General features: G+C 45.8%; 1 protein-coding gene across 3 annotated transcripts in view; it reads right to left on the reverse strand.

The window, feature by feature from the left end:
* The window catches only part of Pld1 (phospholipase D1), a 209,617-nt gene that overhangs the window by 181,806 nt on the left and 5,708 nt on the right, over window positions 1-22,103 (reverse strand). For all 3 annotated transcript variants that reach the window (XM_038347016.1, XM_038347015.1, XM_038347018.1), the window contains exon 2: window positions 17,374-17,523. The gene's annotated coding sequence lies outside the window, so the exon portion shown is untranslated. The remainder of the gene's footprint in view (window positions 1-17,373; window positions 17,524-22,103) is intronic.

The raw sequence follows: 22,103 nt of genomic DNA on the forward strand, positions 1-22,103 counted from the left end.
AAACTTGTCACGTCTCTTAGAAACTGACCAGGAAAGCACCGCAGGGACCCGACGGAACAAAGAGCTTTGACAGTGGCCAGTGGTTTCCACATGTATCAAAGCAGCCAGTGTCAAGCCTGGCTTGAGATGACAAAGAAGACCATTTATTAACATTTCATCTCACTGCTGCTACTGCCCATGCTACTCCCGACTTGTTTGAGCTTAAATTCTCCGCTGTAAGCTGAGTGTGTGACACAGGCCTGTCATCCCAGTGCTTTGGAGGCTAAGGCAGGAAGATCTTGGAATTCAAGGCCAGTCTGTGGTACAAAATAACCTGTCTAAATCAACCAATAGCAACAATAGATAATAATCTTCTTTTAGGGCTGCGGTGGTGGTGCATCTCTGTGAGTTCAAGGTCAGTCTGGTCTACAAAGAGAGTTTCAGGACAGCCAGGACTGTTACACAGAGAAAGTCTGTACCAAAAAAACAAACAAACAAACAAAACACAAAAACCTTCTGTTAGCAGAAGGACTAACATTTGCATCTTTGTTTTTTGTTGTTTTTGAGGCAGCATCTCACCCTACAGCTGATCCTAAACTAGAACTTCACTACATAGCCCAGGTTGGCTTCCAACACATGGAAATACTCCTACCTCATGCTCTCAAATGTTGACGTTACAGGTGTGAGCCTGTAACCCATGGCTCTGCATCTGTTAATGGGACCTTTATTCAAATTCCCACTGAATACCTACTGTGTGCTAAGAAATCTGTAGACACTGAAGGCTCAAAGCTGAGTAAGAAACGCACCACAAAAAGCTGAAGAGCCCATGGAGGAGCAGAGTCCACGCCCTACCAACAAAGATATGCCATGCATAGAACTCTGGGTGCAGGAAAGAGACAGACATGACCCAGCATGCAAGAGAATGTGCATCACGGTTGACTCTACAAAGATACAGGATGCTTATCTACAAGAGAGGAAGAGCATCCTACTGAAAGAGCACCATACGGGAGAGTACAACGCAAGTTCTAGCACCAAAAATCCCTGTAGAGGAAGACTGGGGAAGTGGGGGAGGCAGATTTGAATCTAATGAGGAGCATAGAAAGTTTTCAGTTCGAATCTGGCTGAAGAGAGAAATGCAGGGTACCTCTGAGGAAGGGCTCAGCAGAATAGAAAGGGGCGGGGAGACAGGGAGGTCAATGAGCATCCAAATTTCTCACTGAGGCAAGGAGGAGTTGGCTAGATGCATAAAAGCAGAGCGTGCATTGGTGCTCATGGGAAGAAACAGGAGAAGAAGAAAGGAGGAAATCAACAGATCCAAGCAGGCCAGGCCGCGGGGCAGCTGCACAGACTCCTGGCTGGGCTGGGTAAGTCGGAGGCCAGGGGTTCCAGGAAACCTTGGCGAACTGGGAAGGAGACAGCACTGAGGCGAGGTTGCAGCCTCCAGAGCTTCTTTCACACAAGCTGGCCAAATCAGGAGGGCGAAAGGCCACAGGAAGGCTGATCAAGAGATGGGCTGTACATTGGGAAAGACTCACACATGAGGTAAGTTCACAGGAAAGATGGAATCCTGGTTAAAGGGCTCTGAGCTGTTGTGATTTAAATGTAGAACGCCTCCATAGGCCTGTGTGTCTGAGCTCTGGGTCTGTGTTGGAAGGCTGTGGGACTTTCAGGTGGTTCTCTGGAGGAGGAGCACTACAGGGGCTGGCCTCGATGCTTTAGAGTCCAGCCTCAAATCCTGTCCATCCTCTGCTTCCCGAATGCTGATATAACCTAAGCATACATCACAGCCTACTGCCATGCCTTCCCTCCCACAAAGGCTGCATCCTTCAAACTGTAAACAGAGAAATCCTTCTCCCTTTGGGTAGCTTTGTGTCACATGGTTTGCCACGGCAGCAAGAGAAGAGCCCAAGACAATAACCAGAAAATGGGGGATCCCGCAGATAGTCCAAGAAAAGAAAAACACACAGAGGGCTCTCCAGCTGTAAGTGAGCAGAGGGGGTTCCTTCTGAGATTCTCTTGGAGAAGAAAGCATTAAGGCCTATGGAAAGAGGCTGGAAGTTCCCCATTGCTCCCTGTGTGTCAGGTCTTGTTCTCAGCTCTGAGAATATGGAAGTGAAAAGGGAACTTCCCTGCTCCTGTGGAATTTAAGAGACCAAGAGTTCAAAGACAGCCTCAGTTACACAACCTGGGCTACATGAGACAAGCACATGACAAGGTCCTAACTATTCATATTCGCAAGGGAAATTAAAACTGTAACAATGAGACAGAGACATGGCTCGGCAGGTAAGGGTGCTTGCTGTGCAAACCTAATGATCTGAATTCAATGGCTGGAAGCTGTGTGAAGGTGGAAGGAGAGAACCAGCTCCCGTAGGCTGTCCTCTGACCTCCACACCCGCACCACGACATGTGTGCACACACAACCCCCACAAGCTGTCCTCTGACCTCCACACCCGCACCACGACATGTGTGCACACACAACCCCCACAAGCTGTCCTCTGACCTCCACACCCGCACCACGACATGTGTGCACACACAACCCCCACAAGCTGTCCTCTGACCTCCACATCCGCACCATGACATGTGTGCACACACAACCCCCACAAGCTGTCCTCTGACCTCCACACCCGCACCATGACATGTGTGTGCACATACAGCTCCCACAAGCTGTCCTCTGACCTCCACACCCGCACCATGACATGTGTGTGCACATACAGCTCCCACAGGCTGTCTTCTGACCTCCACACATACACACCATGGCATGTGTGTGCACACACAGGCATTTTATATTTTGATAGCCTTAAATATTTATTTGTTTGTTCCCTTAGTATTTGATCAATGTATTTGGTTGCTCCATTTAGCAGAGCCCTCCCACCACCTCCTCCCCTCCTATCTTCGGCTTCATACAGAGGTTTAGAAACAGGCGCAGTCGGATGACTGAAATGCTGCCTGCTGCATTGGTAATGAGAGGTCGGTCTCAACCACGTAGAGATAGACCAGGTATTTATTAAGATAACTCCTCGCTGCTTGCATGGGAGAACTGTAGAAACTGAATTCTGGGCAGCTGCATCTTTACATAGCTCCTTCTTGCACGCACCATATTTGCACTCTCACTGCCTGCCAGACGTGGGCACTACAGAGAACACTACCAATGAAACAAAACAGCTTCTTGCACATGGTGCTCATTTGAACAGCAATGGGGGCAAGCAAGGCAGCTGCAGGAACAAAAACCTTTGGTAACACAGCAGCGGCAAGGTATCTCTAATGACCACTATTAATATGGTCATCTAAAAGGAGTAAGTGTGCAAGCACGACAGTGTGAGCCTTCAGCTCCTGTCTTACTCCATTCCCTGTTCTCCTCAGAGATCACACCCACCCTAAGCAAAGTAGGTAACAGTGTGTCTGTCTGTGGTGAAACCATCCCCCAGGAAGATCTGGGTCTCTTCCTCCAGGGTTGTCTCAAAATCTTTGTTATAGCCTTTTCCCATTTCCTTCTGGCAAGTCATAAATACTACATTCTGCCTGAGTGCATAGGCTTCGTGCCTTCAAGAACAGTCAGCTGCTGTCGATCAGTGAAGGGCTGGGCAGACCATTCAGTGGGTAAAGTGTTGGCTTTGCAAATAAGAGTACCTAAGTCTGGATTCCCATCACCTATGTGAAGGAAGGGCATGGCTATGAGTCTGCACCGTAACTCCTGTGCTGGGGAGGGAGAGCATGTACAAGATGCCGTCATGAAGTGGTACATGTACGCACCTATACTCCCAGCACTAGGGAGTGGAGATGGCATGAAGATCAGGTGTTCACGACCTGCCCCGGGTATACAGATAGTTCAAGGCCAGTCCAGGCCACTTGAAACCCTGCTGGCCTTTAACCCCAGCACACAGGGGGCAGAGGCAGGCAGATCTCGGTGCATTTGAAACCAACCTGGTCTACACAGAGTGTTCCAGGCAAGCCAGCGCTACATAGTGAGACCGTTTCTCAAACAAAGCAAAATAAACATCTCTCATGAATATCTGATGACCTTCCAGCCTCTCCACTTCTGAACCACATTCTGGGAAAGTCTCACATGACTTTTGGGCCAGCAGTGTCTGTCCCTGAGCTCCCACTAAGCAAGGAACAGCACAACTCGCTGTAGGGATGAATGCAAGCCTCCAATGCAAATGGCGCCTGAAGAAAGAATGGATTCATCTGGGGCAGAAGCTCCCACAATGAAGGACCATCTCTGTTTGAAACAAACGTTTACAGCGAATTACCCATTTCCGTTTCCAAGAACTTAAATCTGGGGGTGAAATGGGCACCGGAAACTGGGTGCAGAGCTTGAGTGAGGGTCTGGGCTTTATCCTGCAGACCCGCGTGGTGGAATCCAGAGCAAACTCCTCTCACCCTGTGCATGCTGTGGCACACACCAGAAACAAGTGCACAGAAACGCAATTAAAGAGGAACTCCCAGGTTTGGTCCTGGTGGTGCAGGACTTTAATCCCAGCACTTGGGAAGCAGAGACAGGTGGATCTCTGTGAGTTCAAGGTCAGCCTGGTCTACAAAGTGAGTTCCAGGACAGCCAGGGCTGTATGAAGAGACCCAGTTTCAGGGAAAACGAAAAAGAACTTAAACTGACAAAACAGTGATTCTTGCTTTTCATAAGCAAACAAAAATAACTGGATTCCTAAGCCTCCCATACGTTAACTCAATGTCAGGTTCTATTATCTAAGTGGCTATATTCCTACCCTATATTTCTGGCACCCAAAATTGGAGGCATGGGATTATTTTTAAGATAACTGTAGAAGATTCCTTTGCTTTAAACATTGAACTAAAAAAAGCAACACTGATCATTTTAAATAGTTTGCTGATCAAAAATGACTGATAAAATACAATGTTTTAATTGCTTATAATGTTTGTTTTTAATTGTACATAGTGAAGCGTATCTAGGTGGGCTTTGCCCATTGTAAAGGTATGGTTTTATTATAATAAAGTCAGGAATGAGCTGGCCAGATGGCCCAGTGGGTAAAGGCATTGCTACCAAGCCTGATGATCTGTTTTATCTCTGGGACACTCAGGACAAAAGGAAAAATCTGACTCTGAAAAGTTGTTTTCTGGGCATTCACACACCCATGGACACACACACTCATGCACACACACATATGCACACACACATACACACATATACACACAAGCACACACATATATACATATGCAACCACACAAACATACAGAAACAAATGTAAAAAATAAAGAAGAAAAAATCAGTTAGCATATGTATCCAGAAGATCAAAATAGGTGCGAATAAGGAAAAACATTTAAGTAGTTAAAAACTGAGTTATTTTTCCATTAGTTCTAAAAACAATGCTGCATTGGATGTGGTCACAATGGCAGATGGCCCTCAAAATTCTTCACTCATCTCATGCAACATAAAGACATCGTCTTAACTACCTCCGATACATGGGATATAAGAACAAAATACTAAAAAGAACAAACTGCATAACTAGTTCCACATTGCCATCTGAGGCAATACTTACGATAGCATCCACAGAGCTCTGTCAGACACCAGAAATGAGGAAATACTCACTGACTTGGTTTTTACCCTGTATCTGTCATTACTTGGCAATTAAATAGTAAGGTGACATGTTGACTTCACTACAGTGAGCCACGGTCCCCAACATGTCCCTTCTGTGTGTGTCTAGTCAGGGCCAGTCACTATGACACTGTTTCCTCAGAGCTGAAGCAGGGAAGGAGGCAGCAGTCGTGTTATGGTGTGTGCACACATGTCAGGGAAGAAGGCAGCAGTCGTGTTATGATGTGTGCACACATGTCAGGGAAGGAGGCAGCATTGTGTTATGGCGTGTGCACACATGTCAGGGAAGGAGGCAGCAGTTGTGTTATGGTGTGTGCACACATGTCAGGGAAGGAGGCAGCAGTCGTGTTATGGTGGGTGCACACATGTCAGGGAAGGAGGCAGCAGTCATGTTATAGTGTGTGCACACATGTTCCCTAGCTACCAATCAGCTACTAACCGTGATGCTGTGAAGGGATTCTGGAGACTGCATCCAGGGTGATTAGGAAACAGGACAGTTCCCCTGACAGGACCGAAGTCATCCATTGACAGTTCTTAGGACTCCCACACTCCAGCGACTCCAGGCCTCCACTTCTGCTCACGGTAATTCTGTCTGTACTACCTCTTTCTAGTTGGCCATCCAACCCTACAGGTAAGTAAGTCATTTCCCTATAAGAAACCCCTAAATACGTGTAATATACTAACCCCACATCTGCAGCAAACTTAGCTCGATCCTGATGTGAAATCATCCAGAAAGACACCCAAGAGTCCCCTTTCACAGGGGACCTTTCTGAGTATATAGCTACAATGGCAAAGCAAAGACAAGACTGCTACTTAAATTTTCGAAAATGAGGTTCATAATAACTAAGAGATTCGCAGAGTGGCCAGGTGCAGCAGCTTGAGTTTCGAGCTTTAGCTAATAAGATGTGACAGTGTTAGAATGACGAGGCAGGTCTTCACAGGGAGATAGAACCTCCCCCTGTCTACCTTCATTCTTTGTCCACAATGTGAACTGGGCATGTCAAGCACCAGACTCCCTCTCCGACAAGCACCACATCTTGGAGATGTCACATGAGAACTGCTGAGGCAGAAGGTACCTTGGTCCAGACGTGCCAGTCCTCAAGCGTCTGCATCTAAATTGCTTTTGCAAGAGAAGTTGAACATTACCTTGGGAACTGCAACACTCTCAGAAAAACACAATCCCTAAGCGTCTTTCTCTCACTTTCCTGTTTACTTAGTAAGAGACTTCCACATTTAAGCTGCTGTGTTATACAGAATAGCAACGTTAAATGTCACTGCTGTGCACAGGGGACACGTTAAATGTTTAAGGGGATAAGAACAGACACACAGCCGCAGTAAAAAGCCCATCCTTATTTTTACACGCTTCTAGGATTTGGCAAAAGAATATGAGAAAAGTTTTTACCATCTGCAATAAATGCCTTACAAAGCCACAAACTTTAATTCCCATGGAATAGAATTTCATATGGCAAGCCTGTGGTTATATCCAGACATGCTTGTTCTCACTCATCCCACAGATCTGTCTGTAGAAAATGTACTTTGCTATATCTCCTGATAAGGGTCTCTCTTCTCAATGGTAGAACCATCTTATTTCCCAAACCAACAACCTCTTACATGTCCAAGGCATACTATTAAATTTATTTAGTCTGTGCATGCATGTGTGTGTGTGTGTGTGTGTGTGTGAGAGAGAGAGAGAGAGAGAGAGAGATTTTCTGTGTGTGTATCACAGCATAAGTGTGGAGACCAGAAAAGAACTCAGGAGAGTCAATTCTCCCCTTCCACCATGGGGGTTCCAGGAATGGAACTGAAGCCATCCGGTTTGGTGGCACACACCTTTATCTCCTGAGCCGTCTCACGCCTCTCCAGTGTGCTTTGTGCTGAATGCCAACCATGCAGCCATTCAGAAACTTATCTGTTCAGCAGTCCTCTTCACACCAGGAGGCACACACATCCTGGGCCAGCCTGAGATAGATCACAGTGAAGAACCTGCCAGGCACACCAGGCAGGGGACAAAGGAGAGAACAACAGCAGCAGGCAGTGACTAAGGGGAAAGGAGAGACTACAGAGCAGACCTGCAGAGACGCTTCTCACCCCTTCAGCTCCTAGGGCTGACTGCAAAGGCGAGATCAAAGTACTGGCAAGGCACGATCGTGTTCACAGGCCATTCCCCAAACTGCAGCAAATCTGATCCGTCTTCAGAGGCAGGAGATGGTTCACAGATCATGATGCCGTCTCTGAATGGATGAACAATGGTTGGCCTCTTCCCAGCCTGGGTCACAAAGCTGGGTCACAGTGCTGGGTCCAGGCCTCCTTCCTCTCCCATTCTCTTCAGCAGGGGTCCTGGCTTCTGAGTTCTGGGCTTCTCTACCAACACCCTCCTTTAAACACTGACGCTGCTTAGAGTTCTTCCGTCTCCTTACGTCTATTTGGCACCTGTCTCTTGCCATTCTGTGTCCACAGAGAAGGAAGTCTAGGAGACATTGGTTAACTTAAAGCTTCCCTCTTCCATACACCACCCTCCCTCTGGTCTACCAAGGACCCTCTGAATTCCCACAGGTATTTATTTCATCAAGTTCAAATCAAACGTATTGAATTTTAAAGTGGTCCTCCCTTCCTGTCCTATGCCTAAGTCTAAGATGATTCCAATTCGAGCCCTGGCCTCACCATGCAACCAGCACCCAGGGCCATGGCCATTTTTACCTATTTGTCTGTATGTCATCTATGAAGTATGGGGGAGACAACTTAAAAAGAAAGTCTTAACTTCTAGGAGCAAAAACGGATCTGGTATCCTGGTGATCAGTGTGCCCCTGGGGATCTACAAAGGAAGATGGGTCTTAAACCCAGCGCTCGTAGGAGCCTTTGGAGGGGGAAGAGGCTCTGTGTTCCTGCCAGGAAGAGGCCACAGGAAGAATTAGGAAGGACTGCCTCTCCCCCTGCTGATATGAGTGCCTGGGAACCAAAACCATCACCTCCAGGCTCCAGGCAACAACGGGAACTAGGAACTGGTGCAAAGTGCAGATAGGACCCCAGCATCCTTTACATTCCTCTCACCTAGATGCTCACACTTGAGAATACAAATACTGGTGTCTGACCTGCTACAGGTCACCAGGAAGTGGGTGGCCACTGGGTGGTGGGTGGTCACCAGTTGGTAGGTAGTCACCAGATGGTGAGTGGTCACTAGGTGGTGAGTGATCACCAGGTAGCGGGTAGTCACCAGGTGGCAGGTGGTCACCTGGTGGCGGGTGGTCACCAGGTGGCGGGTGGTCACCAGGTGGCGGGTGGTCACCAGGTGGCGGGTGGTCACCTGGTGGCGGGTGGTCACCAGGTGGTGGGTGGTCACCAAGCAGAGAGCACAGCAAAAGACTGTGAATGGGGTAAGGCTCTAGGAACATGTGTGATGGCACCAAGATTTCACCAAGGATGAAGAAGAGAGTTTTCTTAAATGTCCTGAAGGGGAGGGGGATTCTGGTGTATGCAAATCACAGCCTCTTGGAAGGCTAAGGCAAAAGGCTATCAAGCTTGAGGCCAGATGTTTAAAGAGGACTATGGAGCCTCATGCCTGAAATCCCAGCACTTGGGAAGTTAGAGGCAGGAGGATCAAGTTCAAGGCTAGCACTGGTTACAGGAATGAGTTTTTGGAGGCCAGCCTGTGCTACATGAATAAGAATGATTTGAGTCCTACAGTTAGATCTCCATGCTGTTCTTTATTAGCCTGGACCTCATTTAAACTCAGGCCAGTGGGGTCTGGGGACTCATGTCATGTTCTTCCGTCATGTTATTACTCTCACTAGAGCCCTTTCCCTCCTCTGCCAGACATCTCTTTAAATTGTTGTCAGAGAATATTGTCAAACATAACTCCCGTGATGTCCTGGGCTCTGAAGAAAAACCTGGAAATGCTACGAGTCAGTTGTTAGATGTAGCAATGATTAAAAACTAAAGTAACTTGTATTTAGTCCAGGGGCAATAAAATACTCAAAACTGATGGCAGCCTTATGATTTCACATCTTGTTAATTCCTCAGCTCTCCAGGACACTCTGGCCTGTTCACCAGTGTGCCGCATTGCTGCCTCTCCCTACTGTCCCATAAGTTGAACATGTCCACATGGAAATTGAAAAACACTGTATACACCACAGTTGATATTTGCTGGTAGTCCTAAGAAGGTGATGAGCAAATGTGGATGGGATGTGTGGTGCCCGCTGTTGTCACACTGTGAATAAGTAAACAATTGATGAGTGTTCATCTAGCAAACCAGTAAATTCATAAGCAGGATGCTTAGCGAGCAAGCAGCATGCAGGAGTGTGCGGGACTTCACATTTGCCTCCTCCTTACACTGCAAAGGAAACGGGGTTGCTTTCACCAATTGCTAACCGCAGTTGGCTACGCATACCAGAGCTGGGCAAAACCCAAATGAAGGTGACCTTGAACTCCTGACATTCCAGCCTGTACCTCCCAAGTGCTAGAATTATAGCTTGTGCCAGCATTCCTGCCTGGAGATATTTTAAGTGCCATTAGATAAAGGGGTCTGGGTTCCTTTTGGGCATTCTGGGTATGAAACAGCTCCACAGGACCTGGCTAAAAGAACTTCCTCATGGGGTTGAGATAGAAGCTGTAAGCATCGGGGTGTCATTTCCTTAATATGTTCATTTGTTCTTCTCATGCTGTATCCTGTGAATGTGAGCATTGCTTAACAAGTGAGCTATGCATATTTTTGCATAAGAAGGGCAGATACTTTATACATCTCTTCCTGGTTTCTCATTCCAGTCATCCCATGTATGATATATACATTCTTAGACAGTTCTCTGTTTCACATTGAGTTCTGATTTGGGGGGCAGTGGTAGCTCTGGGTTTGAACCCAGCTCTACCACTGAATTAAATCCCCAGTGCCTATAAGCTCTTTCTGAATAAGGACTGGCTCTTCCTCAATTTGTCCTCCACTGCACTAATCATAAATAGTTATAAAAACCAGTCGGCAGGGCTGGAGAGATGGCTCAGAGGTTAAGAGCATTGCCTGTTCTTCCAGAGGTCCTGAGTTCAATTCCCAGCAACCACATGGTGGCTCACAACCATCTGTAATGAGGTCTGGTGCCCTCTTCTGGCCTGCAGGCGTACATGAAGAAAGAATATTGCATACACAATAAATAAATAAATAAATATTTTTTAAAAACCAATCGACAAAGCTGGATGCGGTAGCACATTTCTTTAGTTCCAGCGCTCAGAAGGCAAAGGCAGGAAGAGCTCTGTGAATTCTGAGGCTAGCCTGGTCTGTGTAGAGAGGTCCAGGACTACAGAGTGCATGAGAATCTGTCTCCAAACATACAAACAAACACGGTCAGCCAATGTTTGAGGAATCAGATTCAATTGTTGAACAAAAGTAAACTATTGTTGGTCCTCAGAGAGTGACCAAGTGTCTCAGGCAATAAAGAATCACAGTTGAAACGGATGCCACTCATCTTGGGAGGCAGAAGGAGGAAACATTTAGTTCAATAGACTCCCAGGACCAGAGTGCAGAGATTTGTGGACACTTGGGGCCAGAAACACAAACTCATAAGAAGTAGAAACGACTCAGCTCCGCCTTAAGCCCGTGTTGAGAACTTTGGGTCTTTCCACTCTGAGCGTCGTTTTCTTCTCTTGTGACACTGGGGTTGCAGGAAATTGCAGAACCCTGTAATCTCCCAAACACTCGGACGCACTGGAGTTCTTGGAAGTAAGGTTGGAGAGATGGCTCAATGGTGAGAGTCAATCCTGTTCTTGGAGTCTGGCTCCCAGCACCCATGTCAGGCAGCACACAACTACCTGTAAATCAAGTTCCAGTGCCTTCTTCCATCATCTGTAGGCTCCAGGGATGCATGTGTACACATATACATGCTTGCTAAACACTTATACACATAAAAGTGAATTAACAGTAATAATAGTAACACTGAAAGAGTCCCAATAATAATAAAAGAATTCCAAGCAGACAGGCCAGCACAAACAAGACTCCAGTTACAGCCCAGGGTGGCCTTGAACTCACCATGTAACCCAAACTGATACTTTGAACATTTCATTCTCTGCCATTTCCCAAATGCTGGGATTACAGATGTTCCACTGTGCCTGGTTTAGACTAGGTGTGGAGGGGAGCCCACAGAAGTGGATCTGTCCCGCCTTTGCTAAAGGTCAGAGTTCAGACCTGTTCCTTCAAGGTTATTGACAGGAGGTTTGACCTAAGGTGTGGCTACTAACAGGATGTTTTGACCTAGGGTGTGGTTACTAGGTGCTTTGAGCACTGAGAAGGTAATTACTTTGTTCTTTGTATCTTAGTAAAGAAGTCTCCTGCCTTCCCCTTCCTCTTTGGGTTGGGGTGTATAAAGCCTATGAGAAATAAACACGGGGCGAACTCAGTATTTACCAGATGCTCTCCCTACTCTATCAGTTGTTGCTTTTTGCTTTCTTAACCTCATGCTTCCCTCCAAGCACCGACGTATAAGCCAAGTAAGCCAAGCAAGCCGTGGCTGACGTTGTCACGTTGTTGCCCGGATGCATGGCCCTCAGAGTGAAGCTCACGACAGTGGTAGTGCAGCTATGGCTAAAAGGCAGGGTTTTGTGCATGTGAGGCACATGCTCTATCATCTGAGCTACATGGGTATTTATGTGTACCTGGATACATATGTGTACTGTAATATAAAAGTCTTCATTATCAAGTTTATGTAGTAATTGATTCTACTGGATCCTGTTAGGCTCTGCTGAACTCTTTTCACCATAGCCAAACTATGGTGAAAGAAGATCCCCATGCTTCCTTCTAAGCATCTTGCTTCTGTATCAGAGTTTGCTAAAAGAATACTCGATTATTTGTTTATTCACAGTGTGACAACTGCTAGCACCACCCAGCCCAACAACAGTTTACCCACCACCTTCTCAGGACTAACAACAAAAACCAACTATAGTGTGCAGTGTTTCTCAATTTCCATGTAAACACACTCCTATCATGGCCAAGTTCAACTTATGCGGCAATGGGGAGAGATACGGCAACACAGTCTGTGGTGTTTCTACCTTGAAAAGTAGATAAAAGTGAGTTGTGATCCAGACACAGAGCAAGCAAGATGTGACTGCCTTGCCGATAAAGGTACCGAGCCATGTGGCTAACATAGACGAGAATAACAAGCTAATAAAAGTTATAAGAGTTAATAAGAAGCCTGAGCTAATGGGCCAATCAGTTTATACCTAATGTAGACCTCTGTGCGATTTCTGTGGGACTTAATGACTGTGGGAACTGGGCAGGACAGAAACCTCAGACAACAGAATGGCGCACATGGAGAGCTGCACCCACATAAAGCCTGAGAGAGCTTAAAAAGTAATTCTAGACAAAAAGAATAGAGTGAGGCATGGCTCATTAGTAGCAGCACTTTCTCGGATAGGCTCTGCTCCTTGAAAAAAAAAAGTGTCCTTGAGAGCAGGGGAATTAATAGAATATAAAATCATAATGCAACATGAAATTCTGAGTGTCTAATCTTTGGACTCATAATGCATTGTGTTTAATTTTAAGCCATTGCTGCATTTAGCATCTTACTCTTAACATTGCTAGAAATTGAACACAGGATCCCAAGGAGCCGAGAATACCACTGGAATGTATAGGACTTCAGTACCAGACTATAGAAATGGCTCTGAGAAGAAGGACTTCTGACTGCATCGATCCCTTCCTCTGCTCCTTCTCTTGCCCTCTTCCCCGAAAAAGGAAGGGTCCCCACATCTGCTGCAGGTACACGAGGACTTGTCACCTTGCTCTTCAGTCCATCCTGCATCTGGGTGGGGCTGTCTCAGTAATTCTCAACTGCTCTCCTGGGATTGCTTTCTTCCCAAGCCTACCATCAAATTGGTGTGGCCGTCCATAAATACCATTATGGCCGTGCTTGCTGACCAATTCGGAAACCCAGAACACCTCTGCACAAAATCCCAGCTCTCGGAACCTGAGAGATGGCTCAGCAGTTCAGGGCATTTGAGGCTCTTGCAGAAGACCCAACTTCCCGGCGTCCATGCCCAGCAAGTCACAATGCCTGCAACTACAGTTCCAGGTGACCTCATTGCCTCTTCCGACCTCCATGGGCACCAGAACATGGGTGGCACCAGTTTATGGGCTGGAGTCCCAAACTGCATAGAAATGAGAAAGGAAGCTGAGCGCTAACATCTTTGACTGCTTCCTGACTGTGGACGCCATACGACCAGGACCAGCTGCCTCCAGTTCCTGTCATAGAGACTCCCTACCATGACAGCCTGCACCTCAACCCCAAATAAGGCCCTCCTTTCTCAAGTGGCTTCTGTCAGGTATTTTGTCACACAAACAAGAAAGGTAAGTGGTATATGCAAATATCTTACTAATGGGATAAGGGTTGCATTACTGCCATGAATGAGGGTTTTATACTTATCTATCTTGGGTCTCCAATGTAAAGCAAACTGAAGTTGACTGAATTTATTCCTCTTCCTTCCATTGCTGAAACATTTGAGAGCTGTATTGCATCTTATTGCTAACCTTCCTCAAACGTGTCATAAGGCTGTTACTTTCCATGACACATTTTTAAAACAGACAAATATAAATATCACTGACTCTTGAAGAGACTTTAGAAGTAGGGACTGGAGAGATAGTTCAGTGGTTTAGAGCATTGCTGTTCTTCCAGAGGTCTTGAGTTCAATCCCCAGCACCCACATGGCAGATTACAAATGTCTGTAACTTCAATTTCAGGGGATATAACACCTTCACACCAATGCACATAAAATAATAAAAAAATTAAAGAGAGACTTTAAAAGTAAGGAGGACATGCTTAGGCCACCAAATCCAGGTAATCTAAGCAAGACTGGTCTACCATATAACCAGAATGGCAGGAGATGGGGAGGGCTAGACACAGAGGCAACAGATGCTAACGTCTGGAAGAGCTTAGAGACAATAGCAGGCCAGTGCCCAGGAGTCAGCTACTTACACCTCCCTGTCAAATAACTCTCAAGCCAGAGCAATGGGCCTACATTTTACCACTAGCCTCTGTCTGGGAAATAATTCCAGGCCTACCCCCTGAGGGAAAGAAGATCTGAAGACCCCAATCAGCCTAAGACATTTTTACTGGCTCTTTGATGTTATCCTTGATTCATATCAGCTGAGGGCTATAGCCATGGGATCACAGACCAGATAAAATTCAAGCCTTAAATACAGCATTTGGCCTCTTCCTGGACCAACTTGGCTTATATTCTATGACAAAGAAATAAAATAGCATTCATTACTTCTAGAGGCTGGTCTAGTTGGTAGTGCTTGCTCAGAGTACACAAGGCTTTGGGCTTAGTCTCCAAGTCACATAAGCCAGGTAAGATGATACACACCTGTAATGCTAGCACTAAGAAGGTAAAAGCAGGAAGATCAGAAGTTCAAGGTCATTATTTTCAACACAGTAAGGTCAAGGCCATTCTGAGTCACAGAAGACCCTCTAATAATTAATAACGATGATGATGATGATAAAATAATCACTTGTAATCATTCCTACTCACTAAACATTCCTACTCACTAAACACATGATCATTTCATTTACAAAAGACTCACAGTTTCCCTGAGTCCTTGGACCTAGGAACAAAGCATCATATTAAGAAATAACTAACAGCAATAGACAGATGGCTCAGAGGTTAAGAGAACTGACTACTCTACCAGAGGTCCTGAGTTCAATTCCCAGCAAACATGCAGTAGCTCACAAACATCTATAATGAGTTCTGGTACCTTCTTTGAGCTTGCAGGCATATATGCAGGCAGAATACTGTATAAATAATAAATAAATCTTTTAAAAATCAAAAAGAAATAACTAACATTTTAAACAATTTCTGGTAATGTAGCTTGGTGGTAGAAGTCTTGCCTAACATACTCAAGGTCCTGGATTTCATCTCAGCACACACACACAAACCACACACACACACACACACACACACACACACACACGCACGCACGCACGCACGCACGCACGCCTCACGCACGCACGCACGCATGCATGCACGCACGCACGCACGCACAGAGCAGAACTCAAATAACATTGCTCAAAAGTAAAATATAACTATATAACTAAAGAAGAGAGATAGCCCTGGATGATAAATAAATAAATAAATAAATAAATGGATAAATAAATAATAAATAGCTCAAAACATAAGATAAATAGCATTAGTTCATACCATATAAATATAAGTAATTAATATAAAAGATTAAGTAATAAATAAGTGAATGAGTTCAGAGACAAATTTTCTATGCTCAATAATTCCAAATGTCAGTAGCTACCTGCCTTCCTAAGAAGTGTCTCGTAACAACTTGCACCCAAACTATGACTGCTTTCACAAGATGTGTGCACCGTTGACAGGGCAGAGAAAATTTAGCTTCATAATAGAAAAAGCTACAAACATGTCCTCAGCCAGCGATCAAGGCGAATGTCACGCGTAAGTCATCTGACTATGAAGTCAAGGGAACGGCATTTCACCTCTGTGGTTTCCCTCGCCTAACCCAGTCCGTTCATAAGAAATCATCAAGAAACCCAAATGACAGACATTCAACAAAACAACCAGTCAGTGCTCTTCAAAACTGCCAAGGTCATCAGAAACAAGGGACGCCCTAGACAGGAGAGCCAGCACAATGCAGAAGCTATTAGTGCTAAATCGCAAACTCTGAGGCAATGTCCTAGATAGGATAGACAGAGCGAAAGCCAATTAGGAGCAAATGAATTCTGAATAAAGCCGTACTTTAGTTAGTAGTGAGACACAACATTGCAGATGCACCTTAGACAGAGGAGCCATACAATGTGTGGCACAATAGAGTCCTTCACCCATTTATCCAGGGAAGCCAAAGGCTGACACTCCTGGTGTCCCTTTGGGGACATTCTCTATCACCTCCATACCTCATCTGTAGATCTAAAACAAACACAATTTTTAAGTATATAAAATTGGGTTTTAAAAAATACTTTACACATTATTATTGTGCGTATGAGGTCCCTTCCCGCTGTACCCTAGAATGGGCAATGATACCACTTGTTTTAATTTCCTCCCAAAGGTGTCAGTTCATATCACCATAGCGTTGAGGGTGGAGATTCTTAACACATCAGTTTAGGGAAAAATAAATATTGTTTGAAGATTACTATTAAAGAAAACTGAATCCTACTACCAGATAAAAACACCAGCCCACTTCAGGTGACCCGGGCCTATTCTTCTACACAGTCCAGTCCTGGTTCAAATGGATGCACGCAGGTATACCCAGCTTTCTGATGTCACAGGACTTACATGATGTCATCATCTACAAACCCCACTACTGAGAACCGCACCGCCAAATTAGAAAAAATCTTTCCTGGTTCAAGTAGTTTTATAGCATATCTATTCTCAGGCACATGCAGGCCACAAGTCAGAGGGGTAGACATAGCTACAAGTTCTAGGATGTCAGCACTGTGCCGCAAGAATCACTTCTTAGACTCCCTAGCCCCCACTGAACGTTCTTGGCACCAAAGACTGTGCTTGGGAGATAGCCCAATGCCAGCATGGGCAGGGACCCCTATGAATGCAGGGTGAAGGCTTTAATTGTAATCTATTAACCTTGTTTGCAACAGATTTGCAGAAATGGCCTCACTGTTAGCCAACCCAATCCTGTTTCCCCCACTGAGGTGAGTCAGGACACACACATCACCAACAAACGCTTCCAGCCTCTTGGTAGTTCATGGCGTGGGACACATCTCCTTGCCTGGAGCATCCCAACCAAAAGCTACTGTTAAGATATGAAAATGGGAGAGGCCTCCAAGTCTGTCACACTTGCCTCACGCTGATTCCAGTTCGCTCGCTCCCTCCCCTCACAGGCTACTCACCTGCAGGACAAATACGAGCAGCAGAATCAAGTCCCTGTGAGTTGTTAGAAAATGAAAGATGACATTCACAAAGAAAGTTCCAGGTTTTCTCTCTTGTCTGTTGACAGTGCTACTTGTTCCAAACATCAGAGGTTTCTCAGCACGGAGCATCTGTGAGGGCAGAGAAGAGAGGTGAGAGGAAGAGAGGAGTGACCTGGGAACCCAGACTTAGACCAGTATTGGGTGCGTTTGATGAAATGCAGGCAGGTTCATCTAACAGGTAACTAATGAACACCTACTACACAGCAGACACACACCTGCTCTCCCAGCTCAGGTCCCTGTCTGTGTAGAAGTGGCTGCCATTAAAGTAACCCAAGGCAAAATGGAAGAACTAGGCCCAATGGAATGGAAGCAGGGAGTGCCAAACGTAATATACCTGGAGCACAGACAGATGCTTACCAACCAGGTGGGGGAGGGGAGGGGAGGGGAGGGCGGCCTAGCCTGGTGCCTGCCTGTTTCCAGGACATACCTACTTCCACAGTAGCTCTTTTCAAGCTACCAATTTCACATCGCTACAGACCATGCAGCTTAGAAAGACAAATGTAGTTCTTACAGCATTTCTACTACACAAAAACAGCATATATAAATAATTTCAAAAGAACAAAAGGCAGTGAGTGTAACAACCAGGGAAAGATGAATTTTCAGAGGTTGTAGTCTTTATTGATGTAAATTGATGAAATTATAAATTCAGAACTTCTGACTTTTTTAATGTTTATGGGTGTTTTGCCTGTATGCGTGTCCACAGACCATGTGCATGCAGTGCCATGGAAGCAGAAGAAAGCATTGGATCCTGTGGAACTGGAGTTACAGACGGTTGTGAGCTGCCTTGTGGGTGCTGGGGATCAGACCCAGGTCCTCTAGAAGAGCAGCCAGTGCTCCTAACCTCTGAGCCATCTCACCAGGCCCAGAAATCCTGACTTTTAGTAATGACATGCTTGTCACAGTTAGTTCAGCAAATTCCTGAGAAATATAAAAACCAGCTCTCAGAATGAACCAATACTATCTGTTACAAAAGGTTCAAAACTATTGTTATAAATTGGGATGTGGGGGCACATCTGTAATTTCAGTGCTTGGGAGGTAGAGTCAGGGAACTCAGAAATGTGAAGTCATTCTTAGCTACACAGTAAGTTCAAGGCCCATGTGGGTTATATGAGACCCTGTCCCAAAAAATAAAAAATTATTATTATAAAATATTGGTAATAAATAGGTTCTTCTATATATACATTTTTATTTCCTTTGGATTATTTCCATTTATATTCACTAAATCAAAATACTTGCCTATATTAGCCATATTGCCAAGTTTCTTTGTGAAATGATCATATGGATTCCATTCTGCCATGACATATTAGTGATTTCTTTTTGCATTTAGATTTATTGACTTTAAGATGAAATCATATTTATTTGTTCTGTTCTAGAGGAGGGAGGATTCTGGTGCTGGCGACTGAGCCTAGGGTTACATGGATGCAAGACTTATGGAGTGGGTGCAACCTTCACTCCTGCCCCAACCCCCACTCCTGCCCCCTACTCCCACTCCTGTCCCCCCGCCCCCACTCCTGCCCCACACCCCCACTCCTGTCCCCCACCCTCACTTTTGCCCCCCACTTCTGCCCCACACCCCCACTCCTGCCCCCAGCCTCACTCCTGCCCCCCACCCCCACTCCTGTCCCCAGCCTCACTCCTGCCCCCCACTCCCACTCCTGTCCCCCCGCCCCCACTCCTGCCCCACACCCCCACTCCTGTCCCCTGTCCCCATCCCCTGGAATTCTGAATCCGAGTGGATGCAAAGGCTTGGCTTTCCCCTTGTTACAGTACAGTCAAGAAAACAAGACGTGGAAAAGTGGCAGGATATCCAACACCCTTCTCCAGTGTACGCGTACACACCACACACACAGGATGCACACACATGACACAATTTCAAATGCTTTAAGGGAATAAGAAGTTGATATTGCTGGGGGCATTCTCACGAAGCTGCAGAATACGAAGAGAGTGTTCTCAACATCATGTGAGCCGGCTCACTCTTACATGGATAGTGCACCCTACCGTTTTATAATTCTTGAAACATGTGAAAAATGCATGTCCATATGTCCACACACTGGAAAACCCCAACATTTGAGAGGCAGAAATAAGAGGACAGCCTGGACAACAGATGAGAGTCTGTCTCAAAAGCAGCAACTGTGAGGGCCTGACTTTGCAAACTCCATTGCAAGGAAGGGGCTTCATCTTAAGCCGTATAATGAGCAGGGGCCGATGGCAGCTCCAGAAATGTGCGAAATTTGAACAGATACCCTGAAAATGGCCAGTTAAGAAACTAGGGAGCAGGGACATAAAATGTAATGAGGTCCACATGTTCTTAGGAAGCATCCTGTCCTTGAAGATACCTTGTCAGTTATTAATGGTCCTTTGTTAGGTTTTAGCACCCAAAAACTGACCAATAGTTTCAGAAATTACCTTACCCTATGCCCTCCTTATCCAATCCCAAGCCACAGGACATGAACTCCCCTGATTATGGCATTTCCCCTTTAAAAGCTCTCCCCTCCCAGGCTCAGAGCTGCACTTTCTCACCTACTGCGTTGGCATGCTGGAGGTGTGGCCCAAACTCAAGTTTGAATATTAAAAACCCTCTTGAGCTTTACATTGGAATCTGGTCCCATGGAGTTTGTTTTTGGGGATCAGTAACTTGGGCATAACACAGCAATGAAAAGAACAAATTACCTAGCTAATGTCAACATACATACCCTATAACTGGAATTATCAGAAGCACATGGTTCCTATCTTCAGTGTGACCAGCTCTGCCACCAGAACGTTCTCCCAGACTCCCACTATGAGTGTCTCTCACCTTACACACAGCTGATTCCTGCTGAGTGCCTACTCCAGTGGGGCTCCATTCTCATAGAACCCCAACTCTCACCTACACACAGCTGATTCCTGCTGAGTGCCTACTCCAGTGGGGCTCCATTCTCATAGAACCCCAACTCTCATCTACACACAGCTGATTCCTGCTGAGTGCCTACCCCCATGGGGCCACACTCCATTGTCCAGTCTAGCACTGACTCCACCTTGCTTGCTGCCAGGTGAAGCGACCTTCTTGGCGGGTGAAGGCGACAGTGTACAAAACAGGAGAAACAGACACTTATGGTACTGTCTCGACGTCCCCAGCTCTAAGCGCTGCCCAGAAACTATTTCCTGCACTTTCCTGAGAATGCTGTGAGAGAGCTATTGTATCCTCACTATACAGGTGGGGAAACTGAGGCATATGTGAATCAGTTTGGGAAAGAGCTCTCAAGATTTAACCCATGCCCACTGGCTATTAGAGGCCTGAAGTCATTGCCTCCAGTGAGGACACTGAGAGTCTCGTGGTGCCTGACACGCCACCCTGATACATGGCCTGCCTGGTCACTGGCCCATTGCCAGCTCTGAACCAGGAAACTGACAGATTGGGCCACGGATTAGAGGTGAGATAGTGGTCCCACATGCCTACATTAAGATATTACTATCTTTGGGTTGACAAGATGGTCAGCGGCCCTAAGCTTCTGCAGCAAGCTTGCTTGGTCCACTGACCATCCATCTCGCTAGCCCAATAAAGGAGAGAATCAGTTCCAAAAAGCTGACTGACTTCCACATGCACATGCAGGAACACATATACACACACAACACAACACACACCATATACACACACACACAAACACACATGTACACACACCACCACCACACACGCATACACACATGGTGCAGGACAATTCTGAATTCTGTCAATTACATTTTAAATAAACACTGATTGGCCGATAGCCAGGCAGGAAGTATAGGCAGGAAAATCAGACAGGAGGTAGAGGTGGGGCAATGAGAACAGGAGTATTCTGGGAAGAAGGAAGCTCTTCCCCCAGTTCCGTCCAGATCATTGAAGAAGCAGGATGTGACCTGCCCCGCTGAAAAAGGTACTGAGCCATGTGGCTAACATAGATAAGAATAATGGGTTAATATAAGCTACAAGAGCTAATAAAAAGCCTGAGCTAATGGGCCAATCAGTTTATAATCTTGTGGAGACCTCTGTGTGATTTTCTTTGGGACTTGCTGGCTGTGGGAAGTGGGCAAGACAGAAACTCCAACAAAGCAAGCCCACATGCTACATACCACACACACACAAAGGCCACACATACACATACCACCACCACACACACATACACACACACAACACCACACACACCATACACACACAACACCACACATACATAAACATACACAAATACACATACACATACAACACCACACACAACACTACACACACATATACACACACCACCACACCCATAGTAATAAAATTATAACACATTTACCATCATCAGTACCTTGACCCACAGATTTTCCTGTTGGGATAACAGGATTGGATTTCTAACACACCCCTCTCTCAATTTTTTGTAAGTATTTTGATAACCCTGTAATGTTAGGATCAAAAATATTCTGACTTTTCCCACAAATCCTGTATCCTTACCTACATACACACACACACACACACACACACACACACACGGTGTGTAAGAAAGGCATACGTGTTTGTGCTTTACAGTCCCAGTCCTTGGGATGTGGAGGCAGAAGGATTACAAACTCAAGGTCAATCTCAGCTACTACAGAAAATTCAAGGTGAGCTTGTGCTACACTGTCTCAAAGACAAAACAATTACAACAACAAAACTAGAA

Source organism: Arvicola amphibius, chromosome 11 (genome assembly GCF_903992535.2).
Source record: "Arvicola amphibius chromosome 11, mArvAmp1.2, whole genome shotgun sequence".
Classification (NCBI taxonomy): Eukaryota; Metazoa; Chordata; class Mammalia; order Rodentia; family Cricetidae; genus Arvicola; species Arvicola amphibius.